Source organism: Acinonyx jubatus, chromosome A1 (assembly GCF_027475565.1).
Source record: "Acinonyx jubatus isolate Ajub_Pintada_27869175 chromosome A1, VMU_Ajub_asm_v1.0, whole genome shotgun sequence".
Classification (NCBI taxonomy): Eukaryota; Metazoa; Chordata; class Mammalia; order Carnivora; family Felidae; genus Acinonyx; species Acinonyx jubatus.
The window spans coordinates 170,324,267-170,344,656 of NC_069380.1; the positions used below are offsets into that span (position 1 = coordinate 170,324,267).

The 20,390-nt window shown below is 40.6% G+C and overlaps 1 protein-coding gene and 1 long non-coding RNA gene across 13 annotated transcripts in view; one reads left to right on the top strand and one right to left on the bottom strand.

The window, feature by feature from the left end:
* The window catches only part of MCC (MCC regulator of WNT signaling pathway), a 425,462-nt gene that overhangs the window by 290,019 nt on the left and 115,053 nt on the right, over positions 1-20,390 (bottom strand). The window lies entirely within an intron of this gene.
* LOC113593012 (uncharacterized) overlaps positions 1-20,390 on the top strand; it is a 97,867-nt gene that overhangs the window by 18,395 nt on the left and 59,082 nt on the right. For 5 of the 11 annotated variants that reach the window (XR_008300111.1, XR_008300109.1, XR_008300112.1 and 2 more), the window contains exon 4: positions 4,871-4,994. This is a non-coding gene — a long non-coding RNA (uncharacterized LOC113593012). Of the gene's footprint in view, positions 1-4,870; positions 4,995-10,526; positions 11,318-12,975; positions 13,051-13,733; positions 13,947-19,690; positions 20,020-20,390 lie in introns of those variants that run through there. The other 6 variants (XR_008300107.1, XR_008300108.1, XR_008300105.1 and 3 more) reach the window with 6 other exon arrangements.

Below are 20,390 nucleotides of genomic sequence, written 5' to 3' on the forward strand. Positions count from 1 at the left end.
CCTGATAACCTATAAGCCTCTACTCGGTCCAAATATTTATATTTCTGGAGAAATACATGTTTATTTTAGCATTAGGAAAGCATACTGCTTACATCTTAAACTTTCCACTAGTCAGTAACTAGTTTGATTATTAACAGAGTTCCCTGACCAAACTATTGCTTCAAAAAAGGTAGTTCCCTCACAGATTACACCCTTCTCTTTGCAGTCCAAGGCGGGGCCCAGTCACTGGCATGCGGATATTGCTGAATGAAACCTCAGTGGGCAAATCAGTATATGGATGAGATCTCGCTCTTAAATATAATTTGGCCAGATTTTGGAAACGTGACAGGAAGCTTGACGTGAACGTCAGTCCTTTTGCTTCTCTGTGGGGTGTGAATATAGCACTAATGACACTTTCTCAAATATTTTTAATGTAATATCCTGTACTTTCATAGTTGACACAATTATATAAACAGCTTTAGGAAATTCAACTGCTCTCATTTTCTAAAGCTAAATTTTTATTTAAGAGAAAAAGCACAGGGGCACCTGGCTGGCTCAGTCAGCAGAAGCATGCAACTTTTGATCTCAGGGTTGTGAGTTTAGGCCCCACATTGGGCATAAAGCTCACGTAATAAAACACACACACACACACACACACACACACACACACACACACAGACATGAAACAATATTTGATCGTACACTTGTGGCTCAGTAGTCATTTTGCTCTGTTTTCATGAAAAACCCTCAGAGCAACTGAAACTGCAAAATATAAAGGAAAGAAAATGAGAATGATAAGCAATTCTCATTTCTACTGAAATCTGAAAATACAGAATGTCTATTTTTAATCTGAAGTCTAGACACTAAACTAGAATATGTCTTTTCATAGCCGAGTTCTAAAAACCAATGTTTCTTTCTAAAATAAAGCAAATATGAAATTTTTTCCAAAAAAAACAATATGGAAAAGAATTATTCTCAGGGTCACATAATTTTAATAACTTTGACCTCAATTATCAAACTTTGGTTTTGGGAACCGAAACTGGTTTACTAATGTGAGGTAAAAACCTAAGTCAGAGCTCAGCCTTCTGGATGTAGGAGGAACTGCACCAGGCAGGTGCTGAGGCCACATTAGGAAACCCAAGGACAGTGATGTTTTGTAGTTGACGCCTAGAACACATAAAAATATCTTAATTAGAAGCATCTCAATTATTAGAAGATGGGGACTTTTATTCCTGGACTTGACTCCAGAAAAGCATATGCTCCATTTTTGTTAAGTAAAAAGGCTTTCTTAAATGTGAAGCCCCAGGTTATGTATTAAAGAGCAGTGCTTCTCAAACTTTAATGTGCATATGAATCACCTGAGAACTTGTTAAAATGTAGGTTTTGATTCACTAGGGTTTGGAGTGAAGCCCAAGATTTGCATTTCTAACAAAATCGGTGGTGTGGATGCTACTGATTTAGTCACCATATGTGAGTGCAAGGATATAGAGAACATAAAACGGTGGCTTCCCCAACTTTACCATCTAGTGGAGAAAACCCATAAGTAAACAAGTAACCATTGTAGTTTGCCTTTAAATCACTTCTACCTACTGATTCTCATATGATGGTAGTACTTTTTTGAATCATTTCTGCATTAAAACTTCTTTTCATGGATGGGATTGAAAAAACTACAGCTGACCCTTGAACAACCCTGGGGTTAGGGGCACTGACCCTCACACAGTTAAAAATCTGTAGATAACTTTTGACTCTCCAAAAACTTAACTACTAATAGCCTAATGTTGATGGGAAGCCCTACAGAAAACACATATTTGCATATTATATGTATTATATACTGTATTTTTATAAGAAAGCAAGCTAGACTGGGGCACCTGGGTGGCTCAGTTGGTTAAGCGTCTGACTTCGGCTCAGGTCATGATCTCACGACTTGTGGGTTTGAGCCCCACGTCAGGCTCTGTGCTGACAGCTCAAAGCCTGGAGCCTGCCTCCTTCTGATTCTGTGTCTCCCTCTCTCTCTGCCCCTCCCCCGCTCATGTTCTGTCTCTCAAAAATAAACATTTAAAAAAAGAAGAAAGAAAGAAAGCTAGAGAAAAGAAATTGCTATTAAGAAAATCATGAGGAAGAGAAAATACATCTGTAATACTGTATTTACCAAAAACAAACAAACAAACAAACCAATCTGTGTATAAATGAACCCATGTAGTTCAACCTTGTGTTTTTGTAGAGTCAACTGTAAGTAAAATGATCCCACAGAAAAGGACACAAATAACAAATCTGTTGTGAACAGTTTCACTTAAAAAAAATCAAGGAAATCATTTATGAAAAAGAATTTTAATTGTACAAGTTTCCCAACTGAAATAAATGAGAATGTTTCAGTAAATAAAGAGGAAATCACCTCCTCTTACCTCTATCCAATTATTCAATTAAAATTTCTTGGATGAAGTCAACATTAACCAGCAAGGTTCATTTAATCCCAATTTATACCCCTGTTTTAAGCAATCAGCTGAGATAGAAGGTAGGGGTTTCCCATTCATTCAATAAACACTTATTGTGAACCAACAATGCAGTAGGCACCGGTCTGGTGCAGAGGACAGAGAGTAAATGAGTAGGGAGAGACAAACAAGCAAATAAACAATTAATTGGAAATAGAAAACATCCAGCACTGCCTTGGCAGACAGGTGAGTGAGCCACTCTGGAAGCAGAGCCCACAGCCCCAGTCGAGCCTTCAGATGACCCCAGCCCAGGGTGACCCACCCGGCCCCGCCACACTTGGATTAGTGACCCACAGAAGCTGTGTGAGACAACAAATGCCTGTTGTTTTAAGCCATTAAAGTTTGGGGTGATTTACTGTGCAGCCACAGGTAACTACTATAGAAGAGACCGGGTGAGAGGCAGAACATGCTGATTTAAACAGGGCAGTCAGGTAAGCCCTCCTTAAGAAGGAGATAGCTAGGCTGAGATAGATAAAATGGAGTCAGTACTCAGTAGAAGGTGGCAGTAGTGGTAGCAGGATGAAGAATAAATAGCATTGCAGAACAAGGGCACCAAGTGAGGATCCTGAGCTGTGTGTGGAGTCCGTGTGGCCAGAGCTTATTCCTACAGGGAAGTGGGAAAGGTGAGGTCACAGAGGCTGTCTTAGCCAAATCGGAAGGGCCTCTTGTAAAGAGTTTAAATCATATTCTTAATGCATTGGGGATCCTTTGATGAGTCTTTACCAGAAGATTAATGTGATCCGCTCTGTTTTAAAAACCTCCATGGGGCTGCAGTATGGGTGAGGAATACCGATGCCTCATCTGCCATCTACTCTTGAGTTATTCAGAAGCTCAAACAAGAATGATCAGGAATGTTTTGAAAGCATTAGGAATGATGAAAAGACCTAATTACTGTCACTATTACTGATGCCATTATTCCAGACTCTGGCCTGGTGTGGTCTCTGGGCTGTTGCAGGGGAGAGAGCAACAGGGGTCTCTGCTGGTTTCTGCAGGACCTCAGGGCATTTCTTTTCTTTTTTTTCTTTTTTTTTTTTTTTTTTTTTTTGAGTGGGCTCCACACCCAATGTGGGGCTTGAACTCACAAGACCCTGAGATCAAGAGTTACTACTGACTGAGCCAGCCAGGTGCCCCCTCCGGGCCTTTTCTGAAGCAGTCTCTGAACCTCATTGAACCCAATTCCAAACACAGGAGAGAGTTATCTACTTGCTAAGCCTAAAATGTTGATGTGGAACAAGAACAAATTTACAGTACAAATATTTGCATTTTGGTATGGGCATGTTTTTTTTTTTAATATAAACTTAATGTTTTATTATATAGATAATGCTTACTATAGAAAAATGCTCATTTATTATGCAGGTAATGTGAACTGTAGAATAATTAAGAAATGCAAATGTGCAAAAGAGAAAGAAACCTAAAAACTTCCAGTCACCCCAATTACTCCAAGATAGACACTGTTTTCATGTTGTAAGTGTCCTTCTAGTATCTCCAAGCTTATATGTAACATATACTGGTTACTACTAAGATTTTTAAGTTTTTTTCCTTCTCTACTATAAAAGCCATAAGTACTGATTTTAGGTAGTTCAGAGATACAGAAAATATAATGAAGAAAATAAGTAGCACCAATAGTGTTACCTCTGTTTCTTTCTGAGAATCTAAAGGCAGCTGATATAATCCATTCAAATCTGCAGCTGTCATTCAGCACTGCCATTTTACAAATATTCAATTCCCTAATTTCAGCCTCCCTCCTTAGCTTATTAGTAAAGGAAAATGAAAGTTGAGGACTGTTTATTACATAGAGGATTTTGGCACCATTTTTTGTACCTCCCATTGAAATAAATAAGTTGGGGGTGGGTAGAGAAAAGAGGTTTCTTCTTGCCACAAATTCTAAAGAACAACTCCCCTTTGTCATGTTGTAAGGGCAGTAATCTATCTGGAAAAGTATATTAAATTCTGGTTGTCCTGGTTGTCTAAGTTTCTCTCAAAACATATTTCAAAACATATTTTTAATCACCTGAATCCAAGTTTGAAATAAAAATTCTTCCCCTCCTAGACATTAGCCATTCTTATTTTCATATGATTCCCTGGACATCCTTTGCAAAGTCTTTTGTTGCTGTCTTAGGCAGTTGCCCAGAATCACAAGTGCTGTGGGCCCAGAGAAACTTAAATCTCAGTGATAATCTTGCATATTTTATTGAACAACTAAAAGCCATTTACTTGATGGAAAGTATTACAATACATGATGCCATTCCAATCAGGGTTTAATTCATTTGAAGGCAGAATTTCAAGAGTGTAAACCTGTATTTGCTTATAAAAGGAGCCAATCCAAAGTTAAATTTCATAGGAATTTTAAACTATCCAACCACAGCCAACCCTGATATAGTTTTACCCCTCTGTTACTACAGTTACCTTTTTGGATTCACTGGAAACGGTTTTAGCCAACAAGCTCTGACAGAGACATAATCTTAATGTACCTGAACTCTAGAAAGCCATGGTGAAAGCCAGGAATTTGGACTGCATTGTAAAAAGGTAACTTGAGATGATTCTAGGTGGGGGCGTGGGGGAAGGGGGAAGACAATGAGCAAATACAGGAATTAGGGTTTCATTTACACCTTTGGCTGTAAATTAGATGTTTTGTCTAGATTAAAGCCATTAGTGGTTACAATTGGAGAAAATGTGTTTGAATGTGATATGGTTTGAATTTTTCACATCTAACTATGAATCAGAACTAGGGATAAGAGTAATATGAGGCATACGGAAGAACTGAAACAGAACCAGGACTGTCTGGTTAAAGGTTATATATAGTTTCATGGTAAAGGGGAAATTAGGACACACAATAGAAATCACTATATGTGGAGTACCCGGGTAGCTCATTTGGTTAAGCATCTGACTCTTGATTTCGGTTCAGGTTAGGTCATGATCTCACCATTGTGAGACTGAGCCCCACGCTGGGCTTCACGCTGGATATGGAGCCCGCTTAAGATTCTCTCTCTCCCTCTGCCCCACACTTGCTCACTTTCTCTCTCTCTCTCTCTCTCTCAAAAAAGTCAATATATATAACTGATGTATAGTTTTGGTGCTATATTAAGTTTTGTTTTGTTTTGTTTTGTTTTGTTTTGTTTTGTTTTAAGTAAGTTCAATGCCCAATGTGGGGCTTGAACTCATGACCCTGAGATCAAAAGTTTCATGCTCTACTGACTGAGCCAGCCAGGCACCCCATGGTGCTACATTAAGTTTACAATGAATTTTCTGTGGTTCTCACTAGAGAGTATGGATTCAGTCATCCCTGATACTGTCATCTTCATAAATTCCCGTGTTAATGAACCCCTTCAATTATTGTTAAACATAAGATATCTGAATTGGGGTGGGGGATGTCAGACCATTTAGAGTCAAGATTCTGTAAATGGTCCCTCATTTCAGAATTCTGCCTTAATAAGGTCTATTTCTATAATGAAACAATTTTATTCACATATAATTTCCTGCAGAGTTTCTTTAAAAAGAATACTTTGATAAACCACAAAGGGTGGAAATGTAAGATGCTAAGGACCTGTTTAGTAACAAAGGATGGTTTCTACACTACAACATATAGTATTAGGAGAGGAATTTGCATCCCTCCTGTGAAAGAGAAGGACATAGAGAAGAGTGGGCAAGGGCTCTGCTGGGGAAAAGGGTGTAGAACATAGAGAGAAAAGCCTCAGATCTGGGATGGAGATGGTCTCCAGAGGACATAAGTATCTAATATGGACTCTTAAACTCCTTGCTTAAGAAGAGGTGTGTATGGGCACAGTGTGTGTGTGTGTGTGTGTGTGTGTGTGTGTGTGTGTGTGTGTGAAAGAGAGAGAGAGAGAGAGAAAGAGAGATTTACATGTGACACAAATCTCTCCATGTCCTCATCCCTTACAGAATCTATGTTGCTCACCAATTCATTTGTTGTTGTTGTTTGTAAGATTTTATTTTTAAGCAATTTCTATACTCAACTTGGGGCTCAAACCCACAACCCCAAGATCAAGAGTCCCATGCTCTACTGACTGAGCCAGGCAGGGGGCCGGCTCACCAATTCATTTGTGAACATAGATTCCTCTTCTCTGAGTTCCAATTCAGAGTTTCAATAAGGACAAAATTAGAGACAGCACAGACAGATCCTGAAGCTGAAGGACAAAGAGGCAGTTGACATTTGGGTTATTATAACCCTACTACTACTAATTATTATTATAATATTTAACATGAAACACATTACACTGACATCTGTAAACACAGAATACAATCTAACAACAAAATGATTCTTCTTAGAAGTAAAACTGATGCATACTTCATGGACCCGCTAATCCTTTTCTGCCTCATTAATTGGCAGTGTTTATTTCCTCTTGAGTGTATATGAATGCCACTCTTACAAGCAGGCAGTGCCTTCCCCCAACCTTCAGAGAAACAAATGGCACAATAAGTGATAACAAGTTGGGGGAGGGCTGGAGAGGGTCGGGGGAGGGGCTGGCCATCTAAGGTTTAGAGGAGATGATCCAGGCAAGATCCTCTCAGAAATATCCAGCACATCATACACACTTAACAAATGTGACCGATTAGTAGTAGTAGCAATAGTAGGAGCCGTTAGTCCTTCTGCCTGCTTCTGTCTCTAGCGACAAGTTTGGCCCTTATCCATGGCACAAGGATAATTACCTCAAAGACCCAAGAGACACAGGACTGGGGAAGAGATTCTCCTTTGCCCCCGAAGAATCTACTGACAAGTTAAAGTGAGGGTCCACCTCTCTCACTACTACCTCTTCTCTCCGCCTTTAAGTTTAGCTGAAGAAAGCCTGTGCCATTCCCAGCAATTAGACTGAGGCCCCTGCGTTCCAAATGCATCTTTGATAGATGCCTGTAACTGCATCACAGTGGCAGGTGCATTTCTCTCAGCATTTAATGCTAATCTTCCCTGTCATCTAGGTATAAATAACTACACAACCATGCCAGAAGGCCTCACCATAAATCCACCAGGGGTTTTAATTACTCTCCAGTGACAATGTCTTATACAAAATCAGACACATGAAAACCTAACCAATGAATGTGTGTGTGTGCATGTGCGCGCTCGCGTGTGTGTGTGTGTATGTGTGTGTGTGTGAGAGAGAGAGAGAGAGAGAAAGAGAGAGAGAGAGATGGTGCAGTCTATCCCCAGAACAGCCAGATTATCTGTGCTGTACTTGGAAGGAAGAAGGTCAGAAACCTTTACCCAGTTCAGGGTGTGTGAGACAGCAGCACGCCCTGTAGGTCTGGCCAGGAGAAGGGAGGATTTTGTGATGGCACCACCTGCAGCATCCTTCCTTCCTCTGGGGGCACATAAATGATGGTCACAAATTCATGCTGCAGAGTCAGAAGACCTGGGTTCAAATCTCAGTCCACTGCATCCTCACTGTTTCACCACAGGCAACCTCTCTAACCCTCAAATTCCTCATCTGTAAACGGGGATCATAACCATACATAAGGCATAAGGTTATTGTGAGGATTAAGCAAGATAACCTATGCATAGTACTGAACACAATACAAGGTGTCCAGTAAGTGCTCAATAAATATTAGCAACAGCAGGAGAAATGCAGAGGGAACCGCCGTCCCCGTGGGGCAAAGCACGGGCTGTCATGAGGGTCCGGGTATCCTTTCTCCCACCCAGGCCTCTGGTTGGGTGAATCCGAAAAAAGCATCTTATCTCCCACAAGTACTTAAAAATAAACATAGTGAACAAACCCTTCAAACGCTTAAAAAATATATATATGTATGTATACGAACACAACTGCTATAGATCTCACTAATTCAGAAACAAGCCCCGGATGTTTATTCTATGTCCCTTTTATAAATCTAGGGACTCACGTAATCCAGGTTCACAAGGTTATCCCTTTCAAAGAAACGATGACTAGAAGTAATTTAAAGTAAATCAAACTCTTTATTTAGGTTCCTCAGATTCCGTCTTAAGTAGACTCATAAATAATACACTGATGTACTTCTCAGCATCCCTTTGCTTTCCTCTTGAACTCCGTGCCATGATTCAGTGTCATTGGAACTTCTGTCTTCAATACTCCAGAACTCTGCAAACACAAAGTCTCATGGCTGCATGGTCTCTAAAGCTGCTCCCCCAGCCCCCTCTCTTTATCATACAGACCTGCTCCACCTCTGTCAGCAAGCAGGGCTCCTACTACTTAGGAGCTGAAAGAGAGGTAAACAGAGTTAGTTGAAACATGATTCTCCTTAGTGATCATGGCCCAGGGGGCAGCTCTGTAGACTTGGGTAAATGATTTTTGCCTCTGCATATGCAGAATACAAGAACCCTTCACTCACTGTACTTTTCTTCTTCCTCATTCTTTTTTTAAAAGTTTTTTTATTGTGAGAGAGAAAGAGAGAGGTGGAGGGGCAGAGAGAGAGAAAGAGAGAGAGAGAGAGAGAGAGAGAGAGAGAGAGAGAGAGAGAATTCCAAGCAGGCTCCCTGCTGTCAGTGCAGAGCCGATGTGGGTTCAGTCCCACAAACCCTGAGGTCATGACCTGAGCTGAAATCAAGAGTCAGACGCTTAACCAACTGAGCCATCCAGGAGCCCTTTCTCCCTCATTCTTAACTCATGACTTCATTTGCAAATGGAAAGATGCAAAGCTAGGAAACATTATTCCCCCCAAATTAGGGGTGTATATTTCCCACCTTTCCTTAACCTTGTCTTTAAAAAAGAAAGAGGACATTAAGATGTGAACAACTAACTCTATTGTTAGAGCCCCACTGAGAAGTGATAGGAAGAAGGATGGAAAAGAAACTACACGGAATGACAGACAGGATGCTTGCCAAGCAGCTGATTTATATTCATAAAACACTTCAGACATAAATGGTTTGTCTGATGTGGAGAAGACTCCTCCCTTCCTCCCCTACACAAAAGAAGGGCAGAGAGATGTGAAGACAGTGGTAATTGTCGGGTGTGTACATATGGGGCCACTGCCCTCTAGTGTACACTTTAAAATTCACAAAATTCCTTTATCCTGGCAAACCAGAGAGGTCTTACCCCAAAGGCAGTAGAAAACGGAATAAAACATGAACCCCTGTTGAACTATTCCGCAGAATCATTTTTTAAGATTTTATTTTTTTTTAATTTTTTTAAAATGTTTATTTGTTTTTGAGACAGAGAGAGACACAGCATGAGCAGGGAAGGGGCAGAGAGAGAGGGAGACACAGAATGTGAAGCAGGCTCCAGGTTCTGAGCTGTCAGCACAGAGCCTGACGCGGGGCTCTAACACATGAACTGCGAGATCATGACCTGAGCCGAAGTTGGACCCTTAACCGACTGAACCACCCAGGCGCCCCTAGATTTTATTTTTAAGTAATCTCTACACCCTATATGGGGCTCGAACTCACAACCACAAGATCAAGAGTCACACGCTTCACACACTGAGCCAGCCAAATACCCCCTCCCACAAAATCATTAAAAAAAAAAAAAAATTTGTTTAGGGGCGCCTGGGTGGCTCAGTCGGTTGAGCGTCGACTTCAGCTCAGGTCACGATCTCGCGGTCCGTGAGTTCGAGCCCCGCGTCGGGCTCTGTGCTGACAGCTCAGAGCCTGGAGCTTGCTTCCAATTCTGTGTCTCCCTCTTTCTCTGCCCCTCCCCCGTTCATGCTCTGTCTCTCTCTGTCTCAAAAATAAATAAACATTAAAAAAAAATTAAAAAAATTAAAAAATTTAAAAAAATAAAAAAATTTTGTTTAAATGTTTACTTATTTGTGTGTGTGTGTGCGTGTGAGAGAGAGAGAGAGAGAGAGAGCGCAAGCAGGGAAGGGGCAGAGAGAAAAGGAGACACAGAAGCTGAAGCAGGCTCCAGGCTGTGAGCTGTCAGCACAGAGCCCGACATGGGGCTCGAACTCATGAACCGTGAGATCATGACATGAGTCGAAGTCAGACACTTAACCGACTGAGCCACCCAGGCGCCCCTCCCACAGAATCATTTTTAAAAATTACTGAGAGAGTAAGATCCAATGGCTGCCTGTCACCTTGCTATCTGTTGATATCCACACTCTTATCAGGCCCTAAAACTGGATTTATTGTTTCAGTCCAACAGGTTGCCAAAGGGCAGAAGAGATACTAAAAATATTTAACAACTGGTGTGGCACAGTCAGCAGAATCTAGAACACATGCCTGCAAGATGCCAGGTGGCAGCAGTGCCGGGCCCCTGCAGGGCAGTCCTTACCCCTTACAGGCTGAATCATGGGGGGGTTGTGGGGTCCTGGGAGACAGCACCAGGTAGCAAGGACAGTGGGGGCCTGATACAGAAGTATGCCAATATTTTAATAACTGGTTGTCTGTACTAGGGAGTTCTGGCTGAATGTTAGCTCTATAAAGGAGAGTAGAGGACATAAGAACAACAATCCAACACCACACAGCAGAGCAGAAGAGTGACCCAGAGCCCAGTAGCAAAGATCCGAAGGAGAGGACACAGGGGTCCCTCGTAACCCACCGGCAGCTGTCCCTTCTCTTGCCAGTGGTGAGGGACATCTCCTAGTCCTAGGGAGGGCATGGTGGGGTGTGAGGAAACCCACCCTCTAGTCTAGGTTTTACTACTTCTCTCTATGTGACATTAAAAGGATATTTTGATCTGGGCCTCTACACCTCCATTTTTTATTAAAAAAAAATTTATTTTTGAGACAGAGAGAGACAGAGCATGAACGGGGGAGGGTCAGAGAGAGGGAGACACAGAATCTGAAACAGGCTCCAGGCTCTGAGCTGTCAGCACAGAGCCCAACGCGGGGCTCGAACTCACGGACTGTGAAATCATGACCTGAGCCGAAGTTGGCCGCTTAACCGACTGAGCCACCCAGGTGCCCCTACACCTCCATTTTTTAAATGGAGGGTTTGGACAAAGGCAGGAATTATTACCTTTTTGCATGATCTGATATTTTCAAGTGAATTCTACATACAAGATTGCTCGGCATAATTTTTAACAACATCTTTGAGACAGCTCGTGGCTCATAAAAAAGTGCTCAATATCTGGAAATCTCAAAATCTTGAGAGATGTCATTTCTTCAGAATGTTTTAAGTTTTTGTTTCCAAATTCCACCCCAAACTTATCCACTTGTAAGTAACTCTTGAGGCTTATTTCTGATAATTAGGTGGGGAAAACAGCAATAACAACCACGAATATTTACTGAGCACCTATTTGCATGAGACATTGTATTAAGCCCTTTCTATGCATTACCTTGTCCTATTCCTATTTTGTGAGAACACAGATACTAGCAGAGGCTAAATGACTTGCCCAATGTCAGACATACAAGCACAGTATATGTGGCTGAAGTCCACATCCACAGTTACTCTGCTAGAGAACGTCATCCATGCCGAAGTTCCCACTGGTAAATGGAGAAATGGGAAAAACAAGAACAACTGTGAATTCCTCCATGAAGTTAAATTTACCTTTTCCATGTATTATTTAGAGATGCCTACCTACCTTTGTGCCAAAAAAGTCCTCTCGTTTATGGAATGATGGTGGTATTAGATGGTAGTTTAGAGTGGCTTTTGATTTTTGGCAACATACAAAGTTGGCAAGTCTCAAGTTTTTGACATGTTACTGGTCCATGGATTTGCAATATCTGGGAGTCATTGTTCTCCAGTAGAATGAACATGTGTTATGCAGGGACTCTGTTCATTCCCAAGAGTAAAAGCTTCAAAAGGATGGTATGCCTGTCTTTTGTGCATCTTACTGGTGATAATTTGTTGATAGGGAGAGTCAGGTTATCATTTCTTCACAATCCAAATAAACTAGAGGGGAGAAAGAAGAGGATTCCTCGGCCACCCTATAAGTTGGTTAGTCATTCCATTTGTGACAAAGACATGGAAACAGAAGCTAAACTAAGAGCAGAGGGGGAAAAGTAAGAATAAGTTCAGATTCTGCTAAATAAGAACAGAGAACCTCCCCAGAGAAAACCAATAACTTATACCACTGCTCCTGTATTTGTAGATTTTATGCTAACAATAGCAATAATAGTGAAGCATCCTTTGAGAGCATCTTCATTTTCACAAATAAAGACCTTTGTCAAATTTAAAATTCTCCCTATAACAAGTATTGTAATTTCAATAGGATGTTAGAACTTAATCTTAAATTTATCACTGTGGAGTACTTCAGAGATTAAAAAGTACTTTGAAGGCTTTTTAATAACTCAGTCTTTACAAAGAATTAGTATACACCAGAATAATCTCTGTACAATTATGGAGATCTCCCAAAAGGCAAATAAATATCCAGAGAAATAACTCTTCCACTCTAGTGCCTTTTTTTTTTTTTTGTGGCAACTTCTGTATGCTTCCATGCTATGAAATGCATGAACTGCAATGATAGTTTGTGTATACATCCATGTTATCTTTTATACTGACCAAGGATTGAGCTAAGGTGACTCGTTTGTAAAACCTGGCAGAGCTTGCCACCACTGGTTCCAAGTTTTCCTGGAGATGTAAAGAATTTCTTTGGGACTAAGGGATTTACAGGACTCTATATTTCTTTCTATTCCCTTCCAGGAAGCACCAGCTTCAGGACCTAAAACACATAGGGAGATTTTTCTCAAGAAGAGAGTTGAAGGTGGTGGGGTGGAGGTAGATATAATAGACAAAGAATAAAAGGATGTGTGTGTGTGGGGGGGGGGGTCTGTGTGTTTATTTCTTGTGAAGTCAGCTAACAAACAGTGTAGTCTTGGCTTCAGGAGTAGATAACCATGATTCATCACTTACATAAAACACCCAGTGCTCATCCCAACAAGTGCCCTTCTCAATCCCTCCACCAATTTTCCCCACCCCCATCAACCTTCAGTTTGTTCTCTGTATTTAAAAGTCTCTTATGGTTTGCTTCCCTCTCTGTTTGTATCTTATTTTTCCTTCCCTTCCCCTATGGTCTTCTGTTAAGTTTCTCAAATTCCACATATGAGTGAAATCATATGATATTAGTCTTTCTCTGATCGACTTATTTCCCTTAGCATAATACCCTCCAGTTCCAACCACATTGTTGCAAATGGCAAGAGTTCATTCTTTTTCATTGGCGAGTAGTATTCCATTGTATGTATAAACCACATCTTCTTTATCCATTCATCAGTTGATAGACATTTGGGCTCTTTCCATAATTTGGAAATTGTTGATAGTGCTGCTATAAATATTGGGGTACATGTGCCTTTACAAATCAGCACTCCTGTGTCCTCTGGATAAATTCCTAGTAGTGCTATTGCTGGGTTGTAGGGTAATTCTATTTTTAATTTTCTGAGGAACCTCCACATTGTTTTCCAAAGTGACTGCACCAGTTTGAATTTCTACCACCAGTGCAAGAGGTTTCCCCTGAAGAAAATGATTCAAAGTCCTATAAGAAATAAGAAAGGAAAAAGCTAGTACGAGGCTGACTGGGTCTAGCCTAATCTAAAGGTAATGACGGGGTAATTTACATGGCAACCAGTAAGTGCTGCATTTGTTAACTCCTACCCTATCCTATCCTATCCAGCAGTAAATAAATTAAAAAAAAAAAGAATAGAGTGTCAAAGTATAACTTTCAATAAAAGGAAAAACCATGACATTTATATAAATATAGAATGTCATATAAATATAGAATTCATATAAATATAGAAACATTCTATATTTTTCTAAGATTTATTTAATTTATTGAAGAACCTAGCAGGATGGTAATGCTGATTCAAAGGACAGGAGTCACCATGCTCAGTCGGTTGAGCATCCGACTTCAGCTCAGGTCATGAACTCATGGTTCGCGAATTCAAACCCCATGTCGGGCTCTGTGCTGACAGCTCAGAGCCTGGAGCCTGCTTTGGATTCTGTTCCTCCCTCTCTCTCTGCCCCTCCCCCGCTTGCGTTCTGTCTCTCCCTCTCTCAAAAATAAATGAACATTAAAATTAAAACAAAAACAAACACAAAGGATAGGAGAAGCTATATAAACAATGGGAAAAATGCTGGAATAAGACGTCAAAGTTAGTTACGAAACTGGTTAATGGGGACTCCTGGCTCGCTCAGTCGCCATTATGACTCAGCATATGACTCTTGATCTCGGGCTCATGAGTTTGAGCCCCACATTGGGTATAGAGATTACTTTAAAAAAACTGGTTAATGTCTTATCAGAGCAAATAAAATGTGACATTTGAGGTTATATTTTCTGCTTGGAAAAAAAATAATTTGCATCTTTACCTAGACAAAAATCATTTGATAATTTACCAATCTTCTGCAAATTCATATCCAGATTTATAGAGTCTAGATCCTAATTAATAGTATAGTGGAGGAAAAATAATTTTCCCCTCTACCCTTCTTTTTTTTAGATTTTATTTAAGTAATCTCTACACCCAATGTGAGGCTTGAACTCACAACCTAGAGATGAAGAGTCACATGCTCCATTGACTGAATCAGCCAGGTGCCCCTTCCCTCTACCCTTCTGAGTTCTTAGTGGAGACCTCTATAATAAATAAATTAACAAGAGGAAAAGAACCAAAAGTTTATTAACATGTATACAATGGAGATGCCCAGAAAAAATGAATACCTCCCTGAGGTGGCTTAGAATTCAGGATTAAATACTATCTTAATAGGGAAAGGGTAGGGGGATATAGGACTCTCAGGGGGAGAGTAAACGACTTTTAGGAAAGATGAATGGGCTCTTAGAAGAATAGATGGAAGGAATGGCAGTTTGTGATCAAGTTTGGGTGTGGGGTCAAATTCTAGTCTTCTCTCCTGTAATAGGAGTCAATTTGCTCTAGTTGATGAACTTCCGGGAGGGGATCAATTTGAGTTCCTTTTGGAGAAACTCCTTTAGTCAGATAAAGGGAGTTCAGAGAAAGTCTCTCCCTGAACTTGCTGTTTTTTCAAGGCCTAAAGCTCAAAATAATCAAAATACCAAAGTGGAACATCTGGAGGTGACATGTCCTTAGCTCTGACACTCATATTTTGGGGTGGCATTTTCTATTCTCCTTCATTTGTAAACAGTAAGCCCAACAAAGCTCCATCTCCTGTAGCATGAGATGGCTTGCAAGGGGCTCTAATAGGACTTTGAAAGGGCCACCAGTAATCTTTCTGTTCCAAAATGTTGACAACGTCTTGACAGTTTTCACACCCCTTGATTCTAAAACACCAAGGCAGCTGATCCAAACAAGAGGGCAATAGGATATGGATGGTGGCAGCTGAAAAGTATTAAAAAACCTCAGTATCCCACACTTGGAATAAAGAAAAGGGAAACAAATCAAAAGTTAGCATGAAACATGAGACGTTGGTCAAGTGGTTAAACCAAAAAGGCAACTCTTATCTGTCTCACCACTACTTATTATTTCCTTATTTACTGATAAATTCCTTATTTATTTACATACATTTTGAAAATTTTTCTGTATTGGCTGAAATAAGTGGATTTGGAGTATTCCTCAAAGTAATATCACTCTGAACTCTACATCTAATAAAGTTGAGTTAATAGTGAATTATATTAATAATTATGATCATATAGAAGATTTGCATGATAATGGACAGCATTTTAACTCAACTTCCAACACCTGTATGTTATCACCAAAGAAAAAAAAAGCTGCTTGGACTGTTGGATAAACAGAGTAGCAAAACTTGTTATGTCCATTTTTTTAATGTTTATTTATTTATTTTGAGAGAGAGAGAGAGAGCGGTCATGCACGCACACACTCGCATGAGTGGGGGAATGGCAGAGAGAGGGAGGGAGAGAATCCTGACTCTTGGCTCAAACTCAAACTCATGAACCGTGAGATCACGACCTGGGCGGGAATCCAGAGTCAGATGCTTAACTGACTGAGCCACCCAGGAGACCCGTTACTCCCATTTTTTAAATTCACTAATTGTATTTGCACAACTCATAACTGTCTTTTTTTTTTTTCTCCTTTAAAAATGTAAATCACAGCAGACACTGGCACAATGCATAGCTCACTAGACTTCTAACACAGGGGAAAATGTAAACCACCTTTGCAAAAAGACTTTAAGCATGAAATTAAATCTTTAAAATGGGCAAATTTGAAGCCAAATTGTCCAAAGGATTCTAAAGGAAGCTGGCCTTAGACAACAGGATGCACAGAATTACTCCATCTGCATCAAAATGAGGCAACTCTGCTTATAATGTCATCATTTGAAATATTAGGGAAAACTCATGAAACAGCGATAGCTGGCTTTTCAAATAACAAACAACACAAAGTCAACTGGATTATTTGCCTCTCCATATAACCCACTAATTTGTTTATTTACTCTAATTCAGCTTCAATCATTTGGAAGTAAATGGTTCAAGATTCTGATAAGTTTCTATCAACCCTATATTCTAGACACTTCTGTAGCTCCTCTCAGAAATCCAATATTTTATTTGTACTGTCCCAATTCTCTGAAAACCTAAAGGGTGATAAGCTTGCCCTGTGCTGAAGAATCTCTTATTCTTTGATTCTGAGCAATCACTCAGAGCCCAGAAGAGGGTGCTCACAGAACAATCTGCTTGCTTTAACCACAGCCAGGATACATCCTCTCGACCAAAGGTTTCAATATGGTAATCCCAAATTAGGCAAGAACCATAATGATCATAGCATCTTAAAATTACAAAAGGAGAAACGGAAAGTTCCCTAAATTAAAAGCAATTCAGGGATACATAAACAAAACTGGTGAAGACCTTCTATTTTTTTATTTTTTTTAAAGTTTGTTCATTTATTTTGAAAGAGAGAGAAAGCATGAGTTGGGGAGGGGCAGAGAAAGAGAGAGAGAGAGAATCCCAAGCAGGTTCTGTACTGTCATCACAGAGCCTGACATGAGGCCCTAACCCATGAACCATGAGATCATGACCTGAGCCAAAGTTGGACACTTAACTGATGGAGACACTCAAGCACCCCTGAAGACCTTTTAAATGAGGGAATATGGGGAGACAAATGATGACTTTAACTTTTCATTAAATTTCTGTATTGATTCAAACACTTTATATCTTGTGCATGACTTCTTTTATAGTATAATTACTTTTCATTAACATCAATTAGTTAATGTCTTTATTAGTAAAAATTAATAAAGCTGATAATGAATATTTGAAACAAGTAGCGTGGCTGAAAGAATCTATCAAGAAATTGGTATTTTCTTGAGAGGTTTATCAGTATTGTAGCTAGAAAATAAAACTTCAGTTATGTTTTTTATTTTAAGTAGGCACCATGCCCCACGGGGGGCTTGAGCTCATGACTCTGAGATCAAGAGTCACACGCTCTACCAAGTGAGCCAGGCAGGTGCTCCTGTTCTATGTCCTATACTTAAATTATGTCACTACTCAGAACCTAAAGCATCACGATTAATACCCTCTTCCCTGAAATACAAATCTTTGGAGAGAAAATCCATCAGAGAACAGATGGTACCCCTTTCCCATTGCCTCTCTTCTTTACTAAACTCCCCGAGGGTCTCATCTTGCTTTGCTGATAGCCATATGAATTAGGTTTACACGGTACTGGGAGTTTCGCCGCTGGCCTGTGGTAGCTTGGTGCTAAGTCAATTTAGCTAACCTGGAATGTTTCCCAGAGGTTTTTTTTTTTTTTTCCTGTGTGATTCTTTATGGCCACGAGAGACATTCTGTGTGAAATCCAGAAGGTAGAAGTGAAGAAGTCATATTTTTTATGCCCTGGACATTATTGTTAATCTGCCGTTAACTTACTGGTGTATCAGGCTTGTAGCAGCTCCAGGTCCCCCGGGTCTTCTCTTCCTGCTTCTCTGAGTCCTGGGCCAGGTATGTGTGCAGCTCCATGATAATGGGTGCCAACTTCCCCTGCAGGGTCACCCACAGCATTGGGGTTGGTCATAGTAAGAGACAGAAGTGGGTTCCAGTGTCTCCTTATGGGTTCCAAGTTTTCCTCATGCATGCTGGCTTGTCTTTGCCTCCTCTACACCCAGCTTTCCTTCTGGTGTGCTGATCTGACAGACTTAGAGTAACTTCAGGCTCAACCCTAGACATAGAGTCAACAGCCTGCACAGATCACTCCACCAGCTCCCACATTCGTGTAAAATCTACCCCTTGTAATAAATCCCTTATTCTATGTCAAGTGCAGCCATCTGCTTCTCAGATGAAACTCTAACTGCTATAAGCTTCTATGTACATCGCCATCTTGTTGCCTTTGCATTTTGAATAGTGTGTTGAGCCTCAAACTCATAACATCCACTGTCTTCGGTAGAAGGCAAAGACAGGTGGTATTTGGTTGTAGGAGAAAAGGAAGGGATGCTTAGAATGGTAAAAGTTTGTAGAGTAAGCTCCCAGAAGCTTTTCAACACTAAAAATGCCTGTTCCAGTTACTGATTTCCTCTCATCTCCAAATCCATCTTTCCTTGCCTTGCTTTGTGATGCTGAACCTGAACCTGTAAACATTTATTCCATAAGAAGCACTGGAGGGACACTGGAGGAAGAAGGGAATTCTCATCCTGGTTTTGTGGTACTCTTCTCCCCTGCTTGCTCTTGGGGTGGATGGAGGCCAGAAGTGTACGGACATCCAGTGGTGCTCACCCCTAATAAGTTTGATGGCACCATTTGGGGGACTTTCCAGTGGGTTTTGCCACCACTGCAGCAGGCAGCTTCCCAATGAATTCCTCTCGCACCTTGAGTGGCACCTTCTTAGTGATGCTCAGTGAGTCTGGCAGATGCCCAAATGGGTAGCTTCCAGCAAGTTTCCTACTTACTAGCCCCCTCCTGTAGCATCTCAGGGAATTTCTCTGCCATCCAGTGGTCCCCAGCCACTCCCTTTCAATGGAGACAGGTGAAGAGAGGGCCCTCTTCTAAATTTGTTTCTTCCTTGAGCACCACGCCTCAGCCTTAGAGGGAGTGGGTACTGTTTACACGTGCTACTCGTGTGTTCATTAGAATTTTCTTTACTCCTTAGTAGGTAATCTGCTACTAGTTAATAATTTTTATGTCAGACTTCCCCCGTGTGAATTACTGTGTGCTTTTTGGATGCTTGATAAAATGTCTTTTGCTCTTAGTAGCTATTAAAGAAATAAAACTTAATCTTAGTTCAGGATTTGTTTTAGGAGGAACATAAATTATGTGTAATGTGAGTGCATAAGAGAAGGGATCACCCAGGTGTGCAGTTTAGAAAAGCTATTTGCTTTCTCTGGCCACCTCTACGAGGTGATCCTCAAAATGGGATCCATGGTTCCCTGTGAACAGACCCCAAGTCCACTATTGCTGTGAAGCAAACCACCCTAAAAATAATGGTTAAAACCATAATCATTTATTATTTCTCACGTTTTTCAGGAAGACTCCAAAGTCACACAACAAATGGTGAAGATACAGGAAAGGGTGAAGAATCAAGGCTCAAAAATGCACCCTACCACAGGGTCCCAGGGATATTACCAAAGGTCTTCAAGTTTAAACGGTATTTTGAAATTTGCAATTCAGTGAGAAAATAAATAATGTGATCACCTTGTGATAATGAAGTCACAGAACTTCAGTGCCTGTATTTGCATTATGGTCCTATTCTCACCAAGGAATCGCCTTAAGGGAGCATGTACCTCTGTTTGTGGAGTTATAGTTTCTTTCTTTCTTTCTTTCTTTCTTTCTTTCTTTCTTTCTTTCTTTCTTTCTTTCTTTCTTTCTTTCTTCCTTTCTTTCTTTCTTTCTTTCTTTCTCTCTGTTTCTCTCTCCCCTTCTTTTTTTACTTATTCACTGTAGTCCAATGAACAGTCACCATTTTTATTATGTTTGTCATAAGCTTTTTATTGAAAAAAAATTTTAAGTTTATTTATTTTGAGAGAGAGAGAGAGAGAGAGAGAGAGAGAGAGAGAGAGAGAATGGCAGGGAGGGGCAGAGATGGAGAGAGAGAATCCCAAGCAGACTCTTCACCCTCAGCACAGAGCCCAATGTGGGGCTCGAACTCATGAACCTCGAGAAGATGACCTGTGCGGAAATCAAGAGTCGGATGCTCAACTGAGCCACCCAGGCGCCCCTGTCACAA